Source organism: Mobula birostris, chromosome 30 (assembly GCF_030028105.1).
Source record: "Mobula birostris isolate sMobBir1 chromosome 30, sMobBir1.hap1, whole genome shotgun sequence".
Lineage (NCBI taxonomy): Eukaryota > Metazoa > Chordata > Chondrichthyes > Myliobatiformes > Myliobatidae > Mobula > Mobula birostris.
Window position 1 is genome coordinate 3,125,543 of NC_092399.1, and position 25,071 is coordinate 3,150,613.

At 43.5% G+C, this 25,071-nt stretch overlaps 1 long non-coding RNA gene across 1 annotated transcript; it reads left to right on the forward strand.

The window, feature by feature from the left end:
- The first annotated feature begins 477 nt into the window (after positions 1 to 477).
- Positions 478 to 24,167, forward strand: LOC140190542 (uncharacterized). Its single transcript, XR_011883628.1, has 4 exons — positions 478 to 620; positions 14,701 to 14,783; positions 21,804 to 21,961; positions 24,083 to 24,167. It is a non-coding gene; the product is annotated as an uncharacterized lncRNA (long non-coding RNA).
- The last annotated feature ends 904 nt before the right edge of the window (positions 24,168 to 25,071 follow it).

The following is a 25,071-nucleotide window of genomic DNA, read 5'->3' on the forward strand; positions in this document are numbered from 1 at the left end:
CAGAATTAGCGTGGATTCTCAGCTTTAGCCTTCGCTTCCCCAACCCCACCCACTTTAGCTGGAAAGCTCCATTCACTGCCTCTAAGAGGGGTGGCTGGCAGTAAGACATCGCAGCGAAGGTGCGGGTTCAGACTTTCAAAACTCTATACTAGCCATTTCTACTGATACTGCTGTCAACGTAACACGACAACCCATAAATTACCACTTCACATGCAAAATCCAAGCATCTTAATCCTAGAATATTAAATGATTGTTTAAAATTCCTTTCTGTTCAGCACTTATAAAATATTTGGCGAAAGAAGAAAACACTCTAGAATCATCCACCTGGGTAACAATTTCCCAGTGGTCACATGAAAGTGGGATTGAATGTAGGAGATTATCAGTGCCAGGAGACTGGGTCGTTGGGTTTCCGTGTATTCCTTCTCCGCGGGCAGTCCCTCTGTGGTCAAAGATCACTCCCGTTCTGTAGCGGCGGATGAGGGTGATACAGGTTTGTAGGTTGCCGGATGCTTCGGGAGCTGGCAAATTCCAACACTCAGCGTAACCCTGGGCTTGAATTCCAATGCTGAGGACTTTGCAGATATTTTTCAATAACGCTCTGAGATTCTCTTCGGAATGCGGTGAGTGTACAGTATTACAGCAGTCTGGTGCTCTCTGCACGCCACGTGGTCGGAGTGGCTGTAATGAGAGCCTTCATGTTGGGAGTGATAGCCGGCGAGCTAGTGCGATGGGAAGCTTTTTAAAATGTATTTGTTTATTGAGACGCCGCGCGGAATCGGCCCTTCGATGGTAAAATCCTGTCTCCACACCACCACCCAGCAACATAGTATGCCCACTGCTTACTAACTTGTACACTGTGGGAGGAAACCAGATCACCCACAAGACCCACATGGTCAGGGGGAGAACGTACAAACTTCTTACAGTCAGCAGTGGAAACTGAATCCCAGTCTCCAGCGCTATAAAGCACTACGCCAGCCACTGCACTATCCATTTGACTATGAATCTTCTGGATGAGGTGTGGTTTTGTGCAGTGGGACCAATTTAGTGGAGGACCTTTCATGAATGGATACTAAATATTAAACTCTGGTATAGTGGGAGAGACGAGTACATTGGAGGTTTTTCGATAGGCATAGGGATGTTAGGAAGATGGAAGGATATGAACATGGTGGGGGTAGGAGCAATGGCGAAAGATGCTTTCCAAAAAATGAAGACCATATTAACAGACAGAAGGACGAGCATGTACACTAAAAACAGAATACTGCAGTGCTACATTTATTCTATCCTGATTTATGGAAGTGAATGCTGGACCATTTCTCCAGCAATGGAAAAGAGACTAGAAGCAGCTGAATTATGGTTCTACAGGAGAATGTTAAAAATATCATGGACCACACACACATCAAATGAAGAAGTTCTCAGAAGAGCCCAAGCAGTTCGATCACTCATACCAACAATATAAGAAAGACAACTCAAATTCCTAGGACACATCATGCGGAAAGATGAACTAGAAAAACTCATACTCTCTGGAAAGATCGAGGGGAGTAAACCTACAGGAAGACCTCGGCTTACGTACATCAAAAGCATAGCCAGGTGGCTACACATCGAGGAAATAGAACTCATCCAAAAAACGAAGGATAGATCTATATGGAAAACCATGGTCACCAAAGTCCGCATCGGATACGGTACCTAGACAGACAGTAGGTAGGAGGGATTAGTGTTTGGGTGTTTTTGATTTGCTTTTTAGCTGGTTCAGCACAACACTGTGGGCCAAATGGCCTGTTCCTGTGTGATACTATTCTATGCTCCTACCCATTCTATTGCAAGCTTCAGTGAACAGATTAACAATCACCTGTAACGAAGCCCTCAACGTGAGTATGTGCAGATATCCCCTCTATTCTGCAGGCTGCTGACTGACACTGGTCTCAAAGTGAAGGTGGTGTCGGTGATGCAGTTTTTAATTTGTCCCATTCCCAATGAGGAATATAGGAAGGAAGGTGCAATATTGCAGCAGTAACAACTTCACTCGCCCCAACACTGAACAGTTCCCACAACCTACAGACTCAGTGTCAAGGACTCTACAACTCATTTTCTCAATGTTTTTTGCTTATTTATTTATTTATTATTATTTTGTATTTTTTCTAGTTTTGTATTGCACATTGGTTGTTTGTTCACCCTGCTGGGTGTGGTCCTTCAGCGATTCTGTTGTGTTTCTTGTATTCATTGTCCGCAAGAAAATGAATCTCAAGGTAATTTGCAGAAACTTATGTGTTATTTAATAATAAATGAACTTTGAACTTTGAACTGTGGAAAGATAGAGAAAAGGTTATGTGATGGTGTGTCCTTGCTTGACCCAGGTCTGCACAGAAATTGGGTCTGTTGGTCTCTCAGTCAACATGAAGGAGATGTCAGGCAGAGATGAATGTCAGAAGGCAGAGAAAGTTGTGAAAGGCGTTCCTTTTTCCTTCTTGGTTGACAGAGTCAAAGGCTTTTCAAAGTCAAAAAAGACATGTTTTGCTGCTTCTTGCAAAACTTTTGTTGGATTTCAAGCCTCCTGTGCCTCCAGATGAATAAAATTCATACTGTGAGTTAGTCATTGTTCAGGCTGAGAATGACCTTGAGGGGTGTCGTAGTGCTGTAGAGTCATAGAGCACTCTGCACAGAAGAAGGGCCTTTGGCCCACCTAGTCTGCCTAGTCCCATCAACCCACACGGGGACCATAGTCCTTCATACCCCTACCATCCATGTACCTATCCAAATTTGTCTTAAACGTTGAAATTGAAGCTGCATCCACCACTTCCGCTGGCACCTCATTCTACGCTCTCACCACCCTCTTAGTGAAGAAGCTTCCCCTCGGGGGAGGCTTCCCTGCATACTCCCTGTGTCAGACAGTCAGATTTCACCTATTGTGCCTCCGTTATCACAGCACTGTCTGTGGGAGCTTGCTGTGCATAAATTAACGGCTGCTTTTCCTACAGAGACTGCACGAGAGTCTGGTAGACTGCAGAGTGTGTTGGTTATAAAGCACTTTGACGCTTCCTGAGATTGTGAAAGGTATATCCTGAGATTGTGTGCGAGCTTTTGTTTCAGAGCAGTGCTGCAGTACTTCAGGCATATTTAGGCACATTTGATAGAAGGAGGTGAGATAATTTCAATGAGCTGCAGATGTGGCAAACCAGATATGGTAGAGTAAGATTCAAGAAGGCAGCAGAAATTATTTACATACACTCAGTGGTCACTTTATTAGGGACACCTGTACACCTGCTCGTTAATGCAAATATCTAATCAGCCAATCATGTGGCAGCAACTCAATGCATAAAAGCATGCAGAGTGGGTCAAGAGGTTCAGCTGTTGTTCGGATCAAACATCAGAATAAGGGAAGAAAAGTGATCTGTGACTTTTACCATGCAATGATTGCTGGTGCCAGATGGGGTGGTTTGAGTATCTCAGAAACTGCTGATCTCCTGGGATTTTTACACACAGGGGCAGGGGTGCTCAACCTTTTTTATACCATGGACCCCTACCATTAACTGAGGGGTCTGTGGTCCCCAGGTAGGGAACTCCTGCTCTAGAGTTTACAGAGAATGGTGTGAAAAACAAAAAATAATCCAGTTCTTTGGGCGGAAATGCCTTGTTAATGGGAGAGGTCAGAGGAAAATGGCCAGGTTGGTTCAAGCTGACAGGAATGTGATAGTAATTCAAATAACCACACGGGTCATGGGTTAAGGGTGAAAAGTGAAAAGTTTACAGTGAACATGAGGGGAAACTTCTTTGCTCAGAGGGTGGTGAGAGTGTGGAATGAGCTGACAGCGCAAGTGGTGCACGTGAGCTCGATTTCAACATTTAAGAGACGTTTGGATAGGTACATTGATGGTAAGGGTACGGAGGGCTATGGTCTTGGTGCTGGCCGATGGGACTAGTCAGTTAAATGGTTCAGCATAGACTAGATGGGCCAAAGGGCCCCTTTCTGTGCTGTACTTTTCTATAACTCTATTACAACAGTGGTGTGCAGAAGACCATCTCTAAATGCATAACACATCAAACCCCAAAGTGGTTGGGCAACGGCTGCAGATGACCACGAACATACACTCAGTAGGTACAGTGGGTATCTAATAAGTTGGCCACTGAGTCTATATACTGAGTAATCTTTCATCACTTTACTGTGCAAGTTCTGAAGGAGGATCACTCTAATATAGATAACACGCTTTACAAAGTTTAGACAAATTGCTGAAGAATATGGCAAACATAGTCAGCATCATTTTTATTAGAAATAGGTGTGTGGACAACTGCAAAAGGAACAGCAATTTAAATACAAAGCTAAGAGGGGAAAGTAATTATTTGTAAGCTTCGCTCTCATTTATGCCTGAATTTATCATGTGTTTTTCTGCTTTTCATCCTCTCCCTCTCACTCTGTCGCTTACTTTCTTGCACCAGCTCACAAGTCCTTACACATCTGTTCCACATTACATGCTTAATAGGCCTGAAAATTGTTGTTCGTTCATCACTGGAGGATCGAACTCACATTTCAGCTCAGACGACTGCATGTTAAACTATCTGCAGGCTCCCTGGGAATCCCGCCCTTAACCCTTTGGGAATAATGCGGTTATTTGCCAGGTCTGTTTTCACGACTCTTGGTCTGTGGTGTAAAGCAGGCAATGACGACAACGGCAAACCGTTGGTTCTGAACCGAGGTTTCCCAGGGATGTCAGAAATTGGTCTTCTACAGGTTTTTTTTATCACCTCTACGTGTTAACCATCTGGTGCCAACAGCATTCATTACTACCTTGTCATTAGTGGAATTAAGGCTTCCCAAGATATTTCACAGAACTGTTAAACGAGTCAGCTCAGGAGACACCAGCAAGGCTGACCATGAGATGGCTCAAAGAGTAAGTTTTAACACGGACTGGCTTAAGGAGAAAACTCCAGAGCCTAGTACCTAGAGCAGGGGTTCCCAACCTGAGAACCACAGACCCCTCGGTTAATAGTAGGGGTCCATGGCATAAAAAAGGCAGGGAACCCCTGAGCTTGGTTAAGTGAACCAAGCCTGTTAGAACGTAATTGTAAGATTGGAATTAGTTTACTGTTGTCACACATACGGTGAAAAGCTCCATACAGGTCAATTCATTGAGATAGTGCAAGGTAAAATGATTACAAAATGCAAGAATAAAGTGCAGCAGCTATAGAGAAAGTGTGGCACAGCTAAACAACAAGATGCAGAGTCAGAATGAGATAGAATGTGAGGCCAAGAGTGTGAGGGTGTATTCTGGAGTTGGTGTATGTCGCAAATATTAATTTCACCAGCACCAATCTTCAGATTTAAATGTAGAGATTTCAGATTTAATATTTAAAATGCAGCTCAGAGCAATTAGATCCTAGACGCCTGCAAATGCATGGATGTGGCCTAGAGTCACTGGGGATTAACGTTTATTTTGGTTGTCCGGAGTATGGGTGTGAAGAAGGAGGTGTTTGAAAACTACATGCAATTCAAAGGAAGCATTGTAGATACATTGTAACTATAGAATTGTCCTGCCATTACCTTTGTTCTTTAACATATAAAAATGGCATGTAATATTGGGTCAGAAGGCCTCTTCCTCCAAGAGTGTCTCAAATATGATGCCTGCTGCTCATTTTTTGCTGGGTAAAACACTTTTATATCCAACAGCTTCAGTGCCTTTTCAGTGACTTCGTTCACAGTTACAGCAAAGTGTCCATTTTATCACATCAGGGAAACATTCAATCGTCAGAATGTGTCCTTGAGCCTGGTGGTATGTGCTGTCAGGTCTTTTTAACTTCTGCCCAGCGGGAGAGACGAGAAGGGACAATGCCCAGGGTGGAGTCTTTGATTATGATGGGTTAGGGTTTATGTTCATTTGGGATTTGATGGTTAGGCTCTGGAAAGAAAGTGGAGCCTTGTGCTTGGCTTGGATTGGGCTACAGCTACTGCTACCATTTAAGTAAATATGCACAAGGGTAAGGGATTAACTTTTAAGAGTTGAACAGATGCTCTTGAGGACTGGGGTTTTCAGTGTCGGTTCAGATGCTTTTAGCAGGTAATGTTTGGGTCAGGTCAGCTTGGGTATCAAGAAACCTTGTATATTCTTGGCTCAGATCAGGTTTAGCTTAACTTTGGTCAGGTCATAAATCTGAACCTTGTGCTGATTTCCACCATTTGCCTCCTGGCTTGGACAGTGCTGAGGTATGTCAGTTAAAATTGGGTTCTGCACGAGGTCAGAGCTGGAGGAAGTATGAGTGCTACAAGCTCATAAAAGGAAAAATAAGGACAAGATGCCTGTGAGGTCAAACAATATTATCACAACGTCATGTCGTTTAGGCCATTCGGCCCATCAAGTCTGCTCTGCCATTTAATCATGGCTGATTTATTATCCCTTATTAATCCATTCTCTTGCCTTCTTCCTATAACCTTTGATGCCCTTACTAAGCAAGAACCTAAATCCACTCTAAATACACCCAATGACTTGGGCTGCACAGCCACCTGTGGCAATGATTCCACAGATTCACCACCCTCTGGCTAGAGAAGTTCCTCCTCATCTCTGTCCTAAATGGACGTCCCTCTATTCCGAGGCTGCACCCTCTGGTCCTAGATTCCCCCACTATGGGAAACATCTTCTCCACATCCACTCTACCTAGGCCTTTCAATAGTCAAAAGATTTCAATGAGGTTGTCCCTTCATTCTTCTGAACTTCAGCATACCTGCAGGCTCCTCATACATGACCTCATTTATTCCTGGAATCATTCTTCGTGAGCCTTCTCTGGACCCTCCCCATCTTCAAAGTTCAGAGTAAATTTGTTATCAAAGTGCATGCATGTCACCATACACAACCCTGAGGTTTATTTTCTTGTGGGCATTCACAGTAAATACAAAAAACACAACAGAATCAGTGAAAGACTGTGCCCAACAAGAGGGACAAACAACTAATGTGCAAAAGACAAAAAACTGTACAAATGCCAAAAGAAAGAGAAAAAATGAAATAGTAATAATATTAGTAATAGTAAAAAGCAATAAATATTGAGAACATTAGATGAAGAGTAGCTTCCTCAAGTCTGAGCTTAGGCATTGAATGTATTCAGCCACAGTAGGCTTCGGAATTAAATCCAGTTTTATCCTCACTCCATATCCACATTTGTATCCCAGGGCTAGAAGACCTTTCCTGCTTTTCGTCAAATATTGCCAGGGATTTTTAACACTGCCCGAAACACGGCACCTCCCATAACTCTACTCTCCACACACACTTTTATTTGCTGTATGTTTTGGTTGTGGACTGACGTATTCAGGAGTCAGATCATGGTGTTAACTTTAATTAAACAAACTTTTCTCAGGGATCACTACAGTTCATACCCTGTTTAAGTAGGTACTTTGCCTCATTGTCCTAGCTGGTAGAGTTCAAAGTTCAAAGTGAATTTATTATCAAAGTGCATTTAGGTCACCATATACAACGCTTAGATTCATTTTCTTGCGGGCATACTCATTACATCCGAGAACCATAATCGAATCAATGAAAGGCGGCGCCCAGCAGGACGGACAATAGCCAATGTGCAAATGACAAGAAACTGTGCAAATACAAAAGAGAAAGATACAATAATAGTAATAATAAATAAATATTAAGAACATGAGAAGAGTGCTTAAAGTGAGTCCGTTGGTTTTGGGAACAGTTCAATGATGGGGCACGTGAATTTGAATGAAGTTATCCCCTCTGGTTCAAGAGCCTGATGGCTGAGGGGTTTAGAGTAAGTCGTGCATGAGGCTTTGGATACTTCCTGCTGTGCTCCAGGAGAACATTTGCTCCCAGCCATTTGTGTGCCCGGCTCCAATTTGTCACAGGAAGACTGAAAAAAAACAGGGCATGGGGAAACAACTGAAAGGCTGCAAGCAGCATCAGAATAAAGTAGTCTCATTGGAGTCAATATTTTACTGCTCAAAGCCCTGTTTCTATTGTTATAAATAAAACATGCCTTAGCCCGATAGTGTGAGCAATTCTTCTCTTTGCACAGTGAGCAAAGTTCAAGGCACCAACATAGTTAAGTTTTAATCCATTATCTACTGTTGTGTACAGATGCAATTCAGTATATTTGAAACAGATGTTGATAGGTTCCTGATTAGTCAGGGTGTCAAAGGTTACGGGGAGAAGGCAGGTGAATGGGGTTGAGAGGGATAGTAAATCAGCCATGATGGAATGGCAGAGCAGACTCAATGGGCCAAATGGCCTTAATCTGTTCCAATGTCTTATGGGCTTATGGTCTAAGTGCTGCTTTCACAGCATTTTATCATTCTTACTGAGACTGATTGTGGCTGCATGAGAAAAATTATTTTTATTTTTTATTTTTTATTACAGCACGGAGCAGGCCTTTTCAGTCCTTCAAGCTGTGCCTCCCCAATAACTCGGCAACCCCAATTCAACCCTAACCTAATCACGGAGCAACTTACCATGACCCATTAACCTACCCAGTATAATTTGGACTGTGGGAGGAAACCAGCAGGGCTCACAGGGAGATTGCGCACCATCCTTACAGAGGGTGTCAGAATTGAACTCTGAGCTCTGGAGCACCCTGCGCTGTAACAGCAGCACGCTAATCACTACACTACCATGGCCTGTAATCTTGGGTAATACTGCGGTATACGGGCTACATCAGAATGAGAATCAGGGTCAATATCACCAGCATACGTCGTGAAATTTGTTAGTTTTATGGCAACAGTACAATGAAATACATAATAATAGAGAGAATAAAACCTGAGAATTACAGTAAATGTATACATTTACTGTAATTCACAGGTCTGTCTGTATATAACAGTTAAATTAAATAAGTAGCTCAAAAAATAGGAGATAAAGAGTAGTGAGGTGGTATTCATGGGTTCAATGTCCATTCAGAAATCAGATGGCAGAGGGGAAGAAGCTGCTCCTGAATTGTTAAGTGTGTACTTTCAGGCTTCTGTACCTCCTTCCTGATGGTAGCAGTGAGAAGCAGGCATGACCCGGGCAGTGAGGGTCCTTAATGATGGACTCTGCCTTTTTGAGGCATCGCCCTGGGATACCGCAGAGGCTAGTGCTCATGATGGAGCTGACCAACTTTACAACTCAGTGCGGCTTTTCTCGATCCTGCGCAGTAGCACCCCATCACCCCATACCAGATGGTGGCGGAGCCAGTTAGAATGCTCTCTGCGGTACATCTGTAGAAATTTGAGCGTGTTTTAGGAGACATACTAAATCTCCTCAAACTCCTAATGAAATGTTGCCACTGTCTTGCCTGCTTTATAGCTGCATCGATGTGTTGGGTCCAGGTAGGGACCTCAGCGATATTGACATCAGCTGTACTTCAACTCCATGTTGAAATGCTTGGCTTCAAGGCCCAGTCCAGAGCACTGAAATCTAGACTGGCACAACGGAGGAAGTGCTCTACTGTCAGAGGTGACGTTTTCCAAATCAAGTAATCATTACTGACGGGGGAAGAGAAAATACTCATTAAAAAAAATAACACCTCATTGTTAGCTGTAATATATCCTGTAAGTGGCAAGAATATAACAGTAGGAGCTGGCTATGCACAAATTGGGGCGCCAGCGTAGCGTAGCAGTTAGAGTGACGCTAATACAGCGCAGGGTGTCGGAGTTCAGAGTTCAACCCCTGTGTTCTCTATAAGGAGTTTGTACGTCCTCCCTGTGGAATGTGTGGGCTTCACAGTCCAAAGATATACCAGTTAGTGGGTTAATTGGTCATTGTAAATTGTCCTGTGATTAGACTAGGGTTAAACAGGTGGGTTGTGGCACGACTCAAAGGCCGGAAGGGCCTATTTCGTGCTGTATTCCTAAATAAATAAATAAACTGCCTGCTGTGACTTCACTATTCCATTGGAAAAGAGCGCCATCAGCTGCAAATTCTTTCCCGAGTTTCCTAAAAGGGACATGGCAGTAACAAAACACAAGCCTTTCTTTCCTTTCATCTGTCTTGATGCATAAACTAACTGCCTGAATTGAAAAATACTCTGTTCCCCAAAAACAAATTTGATGTGGGAATTGGGAAACAAAAGAAGTAAAGATGAAAGATTCGGCAGATGCTGGAAATCCAGAGTGACACACTGGGGGGTCTCAGCAGGTCAGGCAGCATCAGCATTTATGTCCTGAGGAAGGGTCTTGGCCCGAAGCATTCACTCTTTGTTCCTTTAAAGAAGTGAGATGCATGTATATTCCACTTTGAAATTGGAACAGATTTCAAAAGTAAATTGAGTTCCTTTAAAAAGCACATTTAAAAAATCTTAATTTTTACCTGATGAATTTCTGCTGCATCAGATCCCTGAAGACTAATTAGCTGTTTCTGAAAATGACCTTTCCACTTCTCCCATTGTGGCCCATCTGTTGATAGACCTTTTCACCTATAACAGGATCCAGACCCTGCAGGGACCTGAGATTAAGCTGATTGATACGATCTGTGCTTTAGACCAAGCCTCGAGACATTTCCTGTGTCAACGGGGTCTGTGTCATATTGATGTGGTGGACCAACTGAGGGTCAAAAGACAGGAAAGATTTACAATCTGAACTCAGGATAAAGATTTTATATGACCATATCCGAAGCAGGACTGCCCTGTTTTCAATGAGCAGAACAGATCATTTATTAATAAAGTTTTGCATGGACCCTTCAGTTGTAAACAACCCCGCCTCCTTGTTGAATGTGGATTTCCTCTTCTGTAATGAGAAAGCTTTTTTTAAGCAACTATTAATATGTTTTTGTTTCCTTTGTTTTAGCTGTGGCTATATGGGTAGCAATCTCACATCTGTGTCAGAAGGTTATGTGTTCAAATCCCACACCAGTGATTTGCACATCAACTATACCAATATATTTCAGTAATGTATTTAACAAGTTTAAAAACCCGAAACAATGGCAGAGACAATGAAATTTTTTGAAGTTTAGTCACTGGTGTAATGAAGGAAATGATTGCACACCAGTTTATCACAGACTGCAATACGTCGACCAGATTATCTACTATTGGTGCTGTTGATTGATGTGTAAATATTAGCCACAGTATACCAGCTTCTTTCAACTTAGAGTGCACGATCACCAGGCTAGACAGGGTTTTGGAAGTCCAACTTAGTGATCTCTCAATTCCACCTTGGTAGAGTAAACTCAGATTAGAGAGCATAGATCTAATGGGGCTGAATAAAGAGATTTTTTTTTCAACTCTTCAAATTCTGATGAAAAACTTGAGGCTCAGATATGATCCTCTCTTTCCCCTTTCACAGAACCGCCGTAGGTTTGTATGCTCATTCTTTCTCATTTCCAGCACTCTAATTTTCTTCTCAATAGCCATGCAATTTTTTTTTCTGCAATTGAGGCCCTTTCCTGGATGAACAATATTAACACGGGCCAATTACAGCGACATGTAACCCAGCACGGCCAGGCTTGTACCTGACTCTCGTTACAGCTCGGGAGCCACTATAATGGATTTGCCAGAGGATATCCATTACCCTCAGGACGGTGCCTGAAACCTGAACACGTTACGCAGCTGTACAATTCCTGCTTCCTGTTATGTGTGGAAATGTAAGAGAAATTGCCATGAAACCCACAGTGAGCACTGAGACGGTCCTTGGCTAGAATCTAATATTGACGGTCAAATTTGGAAAAGACATAATTTGCTTCCATTGTTTGAACTTTAAAATTCAAGATTGTTTAATGTCATTTCCTGCACACAAGTATAAGGAGAATGAAATAATTGTTACTCCAGATCGAATGCAGCAGAAAAACAACACAATAATAATAAAAACACACACACAAAATATATCTATAAACACATGAGATAGCTTATACACAGAGATCGATTGTATGTCCTTAAAGTGGCACTAGGCTGTTCATAAGGTGACTGACAGGAAATAATAAAGTCATGGTGGAGGTGTTGATCAGCCTTACTGCTCGGGGAAAGTCACTGATTTTGAGTCTGGGGGCTCTGGTGTGGATGCTACATAGTCTCCTCCCTGTTGGGAGTGGGACAAAAATATAAAATGTGGAGTTGCAAGTTCAAAGGTTTTGCTCGCAGATGAGTAGAAAACCAACACCTTAATAAAAGCAGATTATGCTGTTCTGTATTCATTCTACGCACTGGTTGCAGATGTTAACCAAAATCCTGAATTGTGGCCTTAAGTATATGAAACCTAAAGGCAGGTTGCATGGTCTGAGATGCTGTCCACATGATGAGCCAGATGCTGAAGATTCACTTGAACAGACAGGTGGAACTGTGGTTGAAAGACTTTTCGTTAGTTGTGGTTTGGAGGAGAACATTTTCACTAACGGGTACAAGCCTCAGCCAGAAGATTTGAGCAAACGATCAAAGCTGATGTTCAGACATGGTACTGACAAAGTGCTGTACAGTGGGAGGTGCTCACTTTCAGATGCAACATGAAACTGAGAAATAAAAGATGCTGCTAGAATGTTATAAAGAGCATGTAAGTTTTTTTCTGGATAAATTTCACCTTTGATACAAGGAAAAGCAGATGATCTGGTCACTTGACCATATATAAGACATTGGTGAGGCCTAATTTGGAGTATTGTGCGCAGTTTTAGTCACCTACCTACAGGGAAGATGTAAATAAGGTTGAAAGAGTACAGAGAAAATTTGCAAGGATGTTCCCGGGACTGGAGGACCCGAGTTATAAGGAAAGACTGAATATGTTAGAACTTTATTCCCAAAAACATAGATGACTGAGGGGAGATTTGATAGAGACATACAAAATTAAGAGGGGTATTGATAGAAAAATACAAACAGGCTTTTTCCACTGAGGTTGGGTGAGACTACAACTATATGTCATGGGTTAAGGGTGCCAGGAAAATAACCTCTTCTTCAATGTCAACAAGACAAAGCAACACTCACAACAAGCTGGAGGAACTCAGCAGGTCGGGCAGCATCCATGGAAAAGATCGGTTGATGTTTCGGGCCGGAACCCTTCATCAGGACTGAAGAGGGAAGGGGCAGAGGCCCTATAAAGAAGGTGGGGGAGGGTGGGAAGGAGAAGGCTGGTAGGTTCCAGGCGAAAAACCAGTAAGGGGAAAGATTAGGGGGTGGGGGAGGGGAAGCAGGGAGGTGATAGGCAGGAAAGGTGAAGAAGGAATAGGGGAAAACACAATGTGTAGTAGAAGGAGGCGGAACCAAGAGGGAGGTGGTAGGCAGCTGGGGGAGGGAGCAGAGTGACATAGGGATAGGGGAAGTGAGGGGAAGGGAATTACCGGAAGTTGGAGAATTCAATGTTCATACCAAGGGGCTGGAGACTACCTAGACGGTATATGAGATGTTGCTCCTCCAACCTGAGTTTAGCCTCATCATGGCAGTAGAGGAGGCCATGTATGGACGTATCTAAATGGGAATGGGAAGCAGAGTTGAAGTGGTGGCAACCGGGAGATCCCGTCTGTTGTGGCGGACGGAGCAGAGGTGCTCAACGAAGCGGTCCCCCAATCTGCGTCGGGTTTTACCGATGTAGAGGAGGCCGCACCGGGAGCACCGGATGCAATAGATGACTCCAACAGACTCACAAGTGAAGTGTTGCCTCACCTGGAAGGACTGTTTGGGGCCCTGAATGGTGGCAAGGGAGGAGGTGTAGGGACAGGTGTAGCACTTACGCTTACAGGGATAAGTGCCGGGTGGGAGATCCGTGGGGAGGGACGTGTGGACCAGGGAGTCGTGGAGGGGGCGATCCCTGCGGAAAGCAGAGAGGGGTGGAGAGGGAAAGATGTGCTTAGTGGTGGGGTCCTGTTGAAGGTGGCGGAAGTTGCGGAGGATAATGTGCTGGATCCGGAGGCTGGTGGGGTGGTAGGTAAGGACAAGGGGAACTCTGTCCCTGTTGTGATGATGGGAGGATGGGGTGAGGGCTGAAGTGCAGGAAATGGAGGAGATGCGGGTGAGGGCATCATTGATGACGGCAGAAGGGAAACCACGATCCTTAAAGAAAGAGGACATTTGAGATGTCCTGGAACAGAAAGCCTCATCCTGGGAGCAGATGCGGCGGAGACGGAGGAACTGGGAATAGAGAATGGCATTTTTGCATGTGGCAGGGTGGGAAGAGGTATAGTCGAGGTAGTTATGAGAGTCAATGGACTTGTAGAAGATGTCAGTGGACAGTCTGTGTCCAGAGATGGAGACCGTGAGATCGAGCAAGGGGAGAGAAGTGTCTGAGATAGACCAAGTGAATTTGAGGGCTGGGTGGAAGTTTGAAGTAAAGTCGATGAAATTGACGAGCTCAGCATGGGTGCAGGAAGCAGCACCAATGTAGTCATCAATGTAGCGAAGGAAAAGTTGGGGAGTAGTACCAGAATAGGTTTGGAGCACAGACTGTTCCACATAACCAACGAAGAGGCAGGCATAGCTGGGGCCCATGTGAGTGCCCATAGCTACACTTCACACTTAATAATTTCTCTTTTGGCTCTTCCTACTTTCTTCAGACCAAGGGTGTAGCTCTTCTTTGAATCTCTTCTTTCAGTTAGTCCTGACGAAGGGTCCCGGCCTGAAACGTCGACTGTGCTTCTTCCTATAGATGCTGTCTGGCCTGCTGCGTTCACCAGCATTTTGTGTGCGTTGCTTGAATTTCCAGCATCTGCAGACTTCCTCGTGTTTGCATTATGTATGTAAGCTGTTTTATGCATTTATATTTATTGTGTGTGTTTAGTGTTATTATTGTGACCTTTATGTTTCGTGGGTTTTATTTTTGTGCTGTATCAGATCCAGAGAAACCATTATTTCATTCTCCTTGAATCTCGGAAAAAACAAGCTTTGCTGAAAAATAGGCAATGGATGACAACTCTGTAAGTAAAGCAATTTAAATTCTCAGCAGAAAGTGACAATAAACTGAACTTTATGTTAGTGTCTCATGGGTAATTAACAATGCAAGAAAATCCAGAGTTGGGCATTGTGGCAACACTTTTATCTCATTGGACACTGTTTGAAAAGTACTGATGAAGGTTTGTGAAGCAAACATGAGATTCCCCGGGAATGTAAACCCAGTGAGGACAGGGATTCCTTTCTCTGAAGAAGTTCCTGTCTCATATGTGGAGGATGGGGCGGGGTGGTGGTGGAAGTGGGGGAGGAGGGTAAGGAACTTTGCTTGCTCTGAAGGAATCCTTTAATGACTCCTGGTGAAAATATGTGCGTGTATCAATTTTAAACTCTCATCTTTGTGTCGAAGTTACTCTCATGATCGCAATCCTCTGAGATCTCAGTTTTCATGCATTTTAGCCATCCTCGCATCCTTGAATTTTATTGCTCTGTAATGCAGCATGTCAGAGTCATAGAACACTACAGCATAGAAACCCTTCCGTAAGACCATAAAACCATAAGATATAGGAGCAGAATTAGGCCATTCGGCCCATCGAGTCTGCTCCACCATTTTATCATGGCTGATCCATTTCCCTCTCAGTCCCAATCTCCTGCCTTCCCCCATATCCCTTCATGCCCTGACTAATCAAGAATCTATCAACCTCTGCCTTCAAAATACTCAATGACTTAACCTCCACTGCTGCCTATGGCAACAAATTCCACAGATTCACCACTCTCCGGCTAAAGAAATTCCTCCTCATCTCCATTCTAAAATTATGTCCCTCTATTCTGAGGCTGTGTGCTCTAGTCTTGACTCCCCCACCATAGGAAACATCCTCTCCACAGCCAACTCTATTGAGGCCCTTTAATATTCAATAGATTTCAATGAGGTCACCTCTCATTTTTCTAAGTTCCAGTGAGTACAGGCCCAGAGCTTGTATATGACAGTTTTTTCAATCCTGGAATCATTTTCTTGAACCACCTTTGAGCCCTCTCCAATGTCACTGTATCCTTTCTAAGATAAGGGGCCCAAAACTGCTCACAATATTCCACGTGAGGCCTCACCAGTGCTTCATAAAGCCTCAACGTTACATCCTTGCTTTTATATTCCAGTCCTCTTGAAATTAATACTAACATCGCATATGGCTTCCTCACCACTCTTCAGCCCACCTAGTTTGTGCCAAACCATTAACTTGCCTTGTGCCATCGACCTGCACCCAGATCATCGCCCTCCATACCCCTGCCATCCACGTACCTATAAAAATTCCTTTTACATGTTGAAATCGACCCCGCATCCACCACTTGTGCCAGCTGCTCTTTCCACAATCTCACCACTCTCTGAGTAAAGAAGTTTCCACTCAAGTTCTCCTTAAACATTTCACGTTTTATCCTTACCCCATGATCTCTAGTTGTTGTGTCACACAGCCTCAGTGGAAAAAGCATGCTTGCATTTACCCTATCTATACCTATCATAATTTTGTATCCCTCTATCAAATCTCTTCTCAATTTTCTACGTTCTAGGAGATAAAGTCCTTACCTATTCAATCTTTCCATATAACTCAGATCCTCTACCCGGCAACATCCTAGTAAATTTTCTCCGCACTTTTTCAATTTTATTTACATCTTTCCTGCAGGTAAGTGACCAAAACTGGACACAATACTCTAAATGTGCCCTCAGCTACGTCTTATACTGTACAACTTCAACATGACATCTCAACTCCAGTACTCAATTCATTGATTTATGAAAGCCAATATGCTACATGTTTTCTTTATGACTCTATCTGCTTGTGACACCACTGTCATTGAATTATGGACCTGAATTCCCAGCTCCCTCTGTTCTACTACACTCCTCAGTGTCTTAATGATCTTTGTGTAAGACCCACTCTGGTCAGTGTTCCCAAAGTGCAACACCTCAAACTTGTCTGCATTAAATTCCATTTGCCATTTTTCATCCTATTTTTCCACTTGAGCAGATCCCGCTGCGAGCTTTGATTGTCTTCCCCATACCACCAACCTTAGTGTCATCTGCAAACCTGCTGATCCAGTTTACAACATTATAGACCAGCAAGACCCTACCCCACCTAAACAACCAAGAGGAATGCAGACATTCAAGATCATCGTTTCTTTTGTCCTGTGCAGTCTCTGTGTCTTAGAGAAAAAGAAATCCAAATGAAAATCAATAAGAAAAGTAGATGCTGCAGTTCTGAAGTACAAATTCAGCAGGCCATGCAGTATCTGAGAAAAGGGGAATTAAAATTTCAGGTCGAGGGTCTTTGACTTTTAATTTTTTATGTGTGTTTGATATATTGGCCACTTTAGTAGGTACATCTATATATCTAATCAGCCAATCCTGTGGCAGCAACTCAATGCATTAAAGCACGCAGACATGGTCAAGAGGTTCAGACTAAATATCAGAACGGGGAAGAAATGTGATCTAAGTGACCTTGACCGTGGGATGATTGTTGGTGCCAGATGGAGTGGCTTGAGTGTTTCAGAAACTGCTTAACTCCTGGGATTTTCACACACAAGCATCTCTGAAGATTCACCAAGAATGGTGCAAAAAGCAAGAAGCATCCAGTGAATGGTAGTTTTGTGGCTGAAAATACCTTGTTGATGAGAGAGGTCAGAGGAGTTTGGCCAGATTGGTTCATGCTGGAAGGTGACAGTAACCCAAATGACCACGTGGTGTGCAGAAAAGCATCTCTGAACACACAACATGATCTTTGAAGTGGGTGGGCTAAGGCAGCAGAACACAAAGATACAATCAGTGGCCACTTTATCAGGACCAGAGGTATCAGATAAAGTTGGCACTGAGTGTATGTACATATGGAAAATGGGCAGAAGATCATATCGAGCTTAAATATTGCCAGAGACCTCTTGAGCTGCAGTTTCTGTGCTCTATTAACATGTAATTCTGTGTGTTTTCTTTATCCTTTTTAACTTTAACCTAAAAAAGCAGACTGTTTAGATTTATAATTTTAATGTTCAAATTTCAAAGTAAATTTATTACCAAAGTACAAATAATAATAAAGGCATCCGTTAGTCTTGCGAGACTATGGATCTGTGCCTGGAAAGTCTTCACTCTCCAGGGCGCGGGCCTGGGCAAGGTTGTATGGAAGACCAGCAGTTGCCCATGCTGCAAGTCTACTCTCTCCACAACACCAATGTTGTCCAAGGGAAGGGCATTAGGACCCATACAGCTTGGCACCAGTGTCGTCGCAGAGCAATGTGTGATTAAGTTCCTTGCTCAAAGACACAACACGTTGCCTCAGCTGGGGCTCGAACTCATGACCTTCATATTGCTAGTCCAATGCCTTAACCACTTGGCCACGTGCCCACACAAAGTACAAATATGCCACTATATACAACCCTAAGATTCATTTTCTTGCAGGCATTCATCGTAAATCCAAGAAACACAACAGAATCAATGAAAGACACACCCATCAGGACGGACAAACAACCAATGTGCAAAAGACCAAAGAAATAAAAAACTGAGTGAAATTATCACCTCTGGTTCAAGAGCCTAATACTTAGGGATAATAACTGTTCCTGAACCTGCTGGTATGGGTCTGCAGCTCCTGAACATTCTTCCTGATGTCCGCAGTGAGAAGAATGCATGGCCTGGTTGGTGGGGTGTATGATGATGGACGCTGCTTTCCTGCAACCATGCTCCATGTAGATGTGCTCAATGGTGGGAAGGGTTTTACTCGTGATGGACTGGGCTGTATCCACACTTACAGGCTTTTCTGTTCAAGGGCATTGGTATTTCCATACCAGGCTGTGATGCAGCCAGTCAATATACTCTCCACCACACATCTATAGAAATCTGTCATAGTTATAATGTCATGAACATCTTTTAATTAATCAGCATCCTGGGGTCAGTTGCTGTCTGTTTCATCGCACGACACGCTGAGTAACCGATGGTCCCTCGGTTAACTGTGCTGTGTGACAGGGTGGTTAGTGTAACACTTTACGGTGTACATGCACCAACCTCAGTTCCTGCTACTGTCTGTGATTAACGTTCTTCCCGGGAGCGCTCGAGCTTCCCCTTGGTGCTCGGGTTTCCCCGCATTCCAAAGTCGTACAGGTTTGGGCATGTCATGTTGGCATCAGACACATCACATTCTCAGATTGTGTTCGTTGTTGGCACAATCGACACATTTCACTGTATATGTTCTGATGTAAATATGATGAATACGTGAATCTATCTATATAAACTGATGTGGTTTCCTAACTTCTTAAACATTTTTGTTTATAGGAAGAAGAATCTTATAGCATCTTTCACAACGTCATTGTGTTCTACAATTCGTCATGTAGAAATGTACCATTTTGTAGAGAGGAAACTTCTCCCAAACAGAATGCCTAGATAATGTTTTTATTTAATTGATAAAATGTTGGCCGGGTCACCAGGAAAGTATTCTGGCACTCCTTCAGATAGCCCTGTGGGATTTTAAATCTCACACAAGAAGGTGGACAGTCTTTCTCTGAACGTCACCCTTGAAAGGAAGAAACTGAGAGTAGAAAATACTACAGTTATGTTGTACTCAAGTCTCTTGAGTGAGTCTTAAACAGACAATCTTCTAAATCTAAAGAAACAGGGCAATACTCACTCTATAGAAAATAAATTGCTCTCAACATCAGACTCCAGCTACATCACTCCTTCAAATTTATTGACCAAGCTTTGGTAACATGATTCTATCTCATTGCAAGGCGTCATCTCCAAATTTTGTTCAAACACTTTGAAGTCTTGGAATATTTCACTATTTTGGAAGTATTGCTTGGCATCTACCCTGAACATCACGGCTCTCATTTTAAGGCAGTCAAAAAGCCAAGAAGTACAGATGCTCAAAATCTGAAATAAAACATGAAACTGCTCGAAATATTCAACAGGTTAAAGTTGAAAGATTGAAGTAAATGTTATTATAAAAGTACATATCAAAGTACAACCCTGAGATTTATTTTCCTGTGGGCATACTCAGCAAATCTATACAACAGTAACTATTACTGGATCAATGGTCTTTCATTGAAGGCAACAAACTGTGCAACTAATATAAATAAATAACAAGAACATGAGATAATGAGATAAAGAGTCCTTAAAATGAGATCATTGGTTGTGGAACAGATGGGCAAGTTATCCCCTTTGTTCAAGAGCCTGATATTGGTGGAGTAGTAACTGTTCTTGACCCTGGTGGTGCGAGTCCTAAGATTTTTGTACCTTCTACCTGATGGCAGCAGCAAGAAAAGAGCACGGCCTGGGTGATGGGGATCTCCGATGATGGATGCTGCTTTCCTACGACAGCATTTCATGTAGATGTGCTCACTGGTTGGGAGGGCTTTAACCATGATGTACTGGGCTGACTCCACTACCTTGTCTAGGGTTTTCCATTCAAAGGTGTTGGTGCAGCCAGTCAACACACTCTCCACTGCACATCTACAGAAGTTTGTTGAAGTTTTAGATGTGATGCCAGATTTCCACAGACTCCTAAGGAAGTGAGGAACTGCTGTGCTTTCTTCACAGTTGTACATGTGCTGGGTCCAGGACAGGTCCAATGAAATAGTAACACCCAGGAATTTAAAGTTACTGATCCTCTCCACCTCTGATCCAACGATGAGTACTGGCTCATGGACCTCTGGTTTTCCTCTCCTGAAGTCAATAATCAGGTCCTTGGTCTTGCTGACATTGAGTGAGAAGTTGTTGTAAAGACACCACTCAACCAAAATTTCACTCTCCCTCCTGTATGTGGATTCATCACCACCTTTGATTTGGCCCACAAGAATGGTGTCATCAGCAAACTAGAATATGGTGTTGGAGCTGTGCTTAGCCACGCAGTCATAGGTGTAAAGTGAGTAGAGCAGGGGGCTAAGCTCACAGCCCTGTGGGTCACCTGCGATGAGGCAGCATCTGTGGAGAGATTGGTGGAAGTATGAGACTTGTGCCCTTCTGACACTGTAGAGAGACTGTTGGAAGCCTGGCACCTGTGCCCTTTGAAAGTTGAGGAGAGATCGGTGGAAGTCTAGGACCTTGCTCTTTGGAAGCTGTGGAGATTGGTGGAGGTCTGGGACCTGTGCCCTCAGGAAGCTGTGGAGATTGGTGGAGGTCTGGGACCTTGCCCTCAGGAAGCTGTGGAGATTGGTGGAGGTCTGGGACCTTGCCCTCAGGAAGCTGTGGAGATTGGTGGAGGTCTGGGACTTTGCCCTTAGGAAGCTGTGGAGAGATTGGTGGAGGTCTGGGACTTTGCCCTTTGGAAGCTGTGAAGAGATTGGTGGAGGTCTGGGATCTTGTCCTTCAGAAGCTGTGGAAAGATTGGTGGAAGTCTGGGATGTTGCCATTAGGAAGCTGTGGAGAGATTGGTGGAAGTCTGGTAACTATGCCCTTAGGAATGTGTGGAGCCTGTCATGAAGATGAGGTGGGAATAGATGGGTATCAATTGAAAATTTGAAAACTGACCTTTCTTCGTTGACCTGAAACAAGGTCTCTGCACAGACATTCCCTGACCTGTTGAGTATCTCTGACAATTTCTTGGTTTTTAATTTTTTTTTCTGGATTTGCAGCCAGTGAAAACAGACTCTCTTTGCCTACCTTGCCAACCTGTCTTAATCCTAAAGATACCACAATTAAATTAACACTCATACAAAAGAATATATTGTAATCCTGGTCTAGACAACTGGTTCCCATAATTTTCACCCTCTCAGCACCCAGATCATTCTGGTGGCTGTTCACTTCGCCTGAAAGCTTATCTGCCATTTTCCTCCTGACAAAATTAAATTCTTTGTTCAGAAATGTTATAGACACCTTGCAACAATGAATAATGTTTTCCTCATGATTTCCTTTACACAATTCATAATCTTTCATTCACACGTTGTATGATTGCAGTTAAAACAAACCAGACTGATGGTGGAGGCTTGTTGTCCCCATAACTCCTTTACACCTGTTGCAGTTCAAAGTTCAAAGGTAATTTATTATTAATGGATATGTTTCCATATATTACAGGAGATTTATTTTCTTGCAGGCATTTACAGAAACTTTACTAAAAATTGTACACAAAGAAAGACTGGCAAACAACAATATGCAAAAGAAAACAAATTAAGCAAAATAATACTGAGAACGTGGCTTGCAAAGAGTCCTTGAAAGTGAGTCTGTAGGTCGTCGATTCACTTCAGTGTTGAGGTGAGTGAAGTTATCCATACTAGTTATCCTTTGGCTTGATAGTTAAAGGGTAATAACTGTTCCTGAACTTGGTGATGTGGGGCCTAGGGCTCCTGTACCTTCTTCCTGATGGCAGCAATGAGAAGAGAGCATGTCCTGGATGGTGGGGATTTGTGATACTGAGTGCTAACTGTTAAACTTCTGGCTTAAGATAGCACTACTGAACCCACGCGACAGTTCACTGGTAGTTCAGAAGGCAAGACATTTGACTAAATACATTACTAACAACACCTTTCCAAGGTCAATTGTAGTAAATGATCACCACAAACGTTGAAGAGGCAAGCGAAGGCGCAGTGAATTGGAGGGATGGACCATGTGGAATCGGTGAGGAGAGGTGGAGCCAGAGGAGTTTCGAAGCCCGTGCATTGGGTTGAGTGCAAGGTTCCAGCGCTCTGGGTGCTGAGCCAGTTTGGAGAAATCGGGAGCAGCTCTGGCTGGGTGGTGACATCCAAGCCCAGAGTGTGCTGCTGGGTGGTGTGTTCTAGGCCCAGAGCCTTTCACTGCAGCGGTGCCCAGGCCCTAGTGCATGGTACATTACACTACTTGGGCAATTTCAATGATATTGGGAAGACAGGGTGTCGGGACCAGAGGTGAGAGCTGATTTAACTCACTCGGCCACGATATTCACTGCACTCTCCATGGCACTGATGCTATGAAGACTGCCTCCTGCTGCTGTGCTCCAGGCCTGCTAATATGATAGACTGATACTGAGGCCTGGGGCCTACGCCGGGGTTCGGACCTGAGGACTCGTTTTGGTTTGGAATATTGTTGCTGGCTTTCACTGTTCGTATGATTTGTGCTTTTTCTATCCCCTTCTCTGCGCATTGGGCGTTGGCCTTTATTAAATTGGTTCTTTCAGGTCTCTTGCTTTGAGGCTGCCTGCAAGCAAACAAATCCCAAGGTTGTATAATTTATACACTCTTTGATAATAAATGTACTTTGAATCCTGAATCTTTGAACCTTTTGCTTCAGGGCACTTTAGCCTCTGTAGTGCTGAACCCTGGAGTGTGTTCGTTCATTTGTTCTGCTGGAAGACCAGCCAGGTTTGGGCGGACCTTTCCCGAGGTGTGGTGGGCAGAACTCTGTATGGAATCTGAACAGACCTTGACACAAGTCGGGGCCATGAAGCCGTACACTCTGGAGCAACAACTGAACTTCAAAAAAGCTCTCAGTGTTGTGGTGAAGGGAGAGATGAATATAGAAGTACTTAGGAATCCCGACTGCCCGGATTTAGTTCCTCACCTGCTGTATCTCAGCAAGCAATAAAAGAAAATAACCTGAAGAAACACGCAGTGGGGGCGATGAAATAGAAGACCACGGGGACAGGGCTTACAGATCTGCCTTGGCAGCTGAATAAACAGACCGACACTTCACTGGTCAATGTGCGAGGCTCAGACTACAGTGACATGGGAAACCACGTCACTGTAAAATAAACTCGACTAAGTCACCAATCTATTAATTATGATCACATCAGGTCCCAAAGGCTCTTGCCTCCATCTCCCTCTCCCTCCCTCTCTCTCTCTTAACCCTCCCTTCCCTTCACTCTTTCTTTCCCCTCTTCCTTTCTCCTCCTCTCTTTCTCTCTCCTCGTCCCCCACTCTCTCTCCAGCCTCTTCTCTCTTTCCCTCCTCTTTCCTTCTTTTCCTCTCTCTCTCTCTCTCTCTGTATGTGTACACAAGTATATATTTCTCTTTCCTGTAGTGTAAATTTATTATTTCATTTATTTAGTTTTCAGGATCTTGGAGCCCACCTTATCAATGAAATGTTTGTGGTGATCATCTTCTTAAACCACTGCACTGCTTCTGATGAATCAGTTGCACAGTATGGTTGGGTAGGGGTTTCTGGATTCAGACCCAATGGGCCATTGAAGGACAGGCAAGTGACGAGAGTGTCACAACACTCCCACAAGAAGGCGACGAAGCACCTTTCTTTGACATTTAGAGACATTCCCATCACCGTCCCCCACCACCTTGGGCATCACCATTGATCAGAGAGTTAAAGTTCAAAGTTCAAAATGAATTTACGATCAAGGAACATATATGTCACTATATACAACCCTGAGATTCATTCATTTTCTTGCAGGCATTCACAGTAAATACAAGAAACACAATAGTATCAATGAAAGATTGTATCCAACAGGATGGACAAACAATGCACAAAAGACAACAAACTGTAGGTACAAGAATTTAAAAAATAATAATAAATAATAAATAAGTAAGCAATAAATATTGAGATCATGAGACGAAGAGTCCTTGAAAGTGAGCATGTGGGTTGTGGGGACAGTTTAGTGAAGGGGTGAATGAAGTTATCCCCTCTGGTCCAAGAGCCTGATGTTGGAGAGGTAATTATTGTCCTGAACCCGGTGGTGAGGGTTCTGAGGCTCCTGTACCTCCTTCCTGATGGCAGCAGCAAGAAGAGAGCATGTCCTCAGTGGTGGGGTCCCTGATAATGGATGCTGTTTCCTGCGACAGCTTTTCATTGTGTCTTATAAAATATGGTGTATTATTTGTAAATGGATGACAAGGTTCCAGAATACTTTCAGATGGAGGTGTGTAAGGAAGAGGGACCCAGTGATTCCCCTTTGATCAGGGCTTCTGAGCACGAATAAACCACCTGCAGTCTGACAATTGTTTGATGGTGGAGAGCTGCTTTGTTGCAACATCTGAAACTAGTTACTTTGATTTCCACTCATTTCCTGTTGGCCAGAGTTAAGTCCACAAATGGACCCAGGTAAGCTTTATTCCTTATTTGCTTTGTCTGTGTTCTGCTTGATGTTGTGTATTTAATATTTGAGTAATATTGTAAATATATTGTTTGAGTAAGCGTTCTTTGTTAGTTTACATTATTCATTCTCCTCCCTCCCACACACAAGCAGCAGCCCCCCTTCTGCACTTATTTCAGCCAAAAAAAAGCATCAGCACCCTCCTCCACCAAGCTGGCAGTAGCAAAGCCGAGAAGAAAGACCAAGATCTGCAGACAACAAAAACTAATCATTCACCCGATAATTCAGTGTACCACAGGCTCTCTCGCTCCCTAATAAAGGGACAGAAAGGTATTCCCCTTTCCACAGT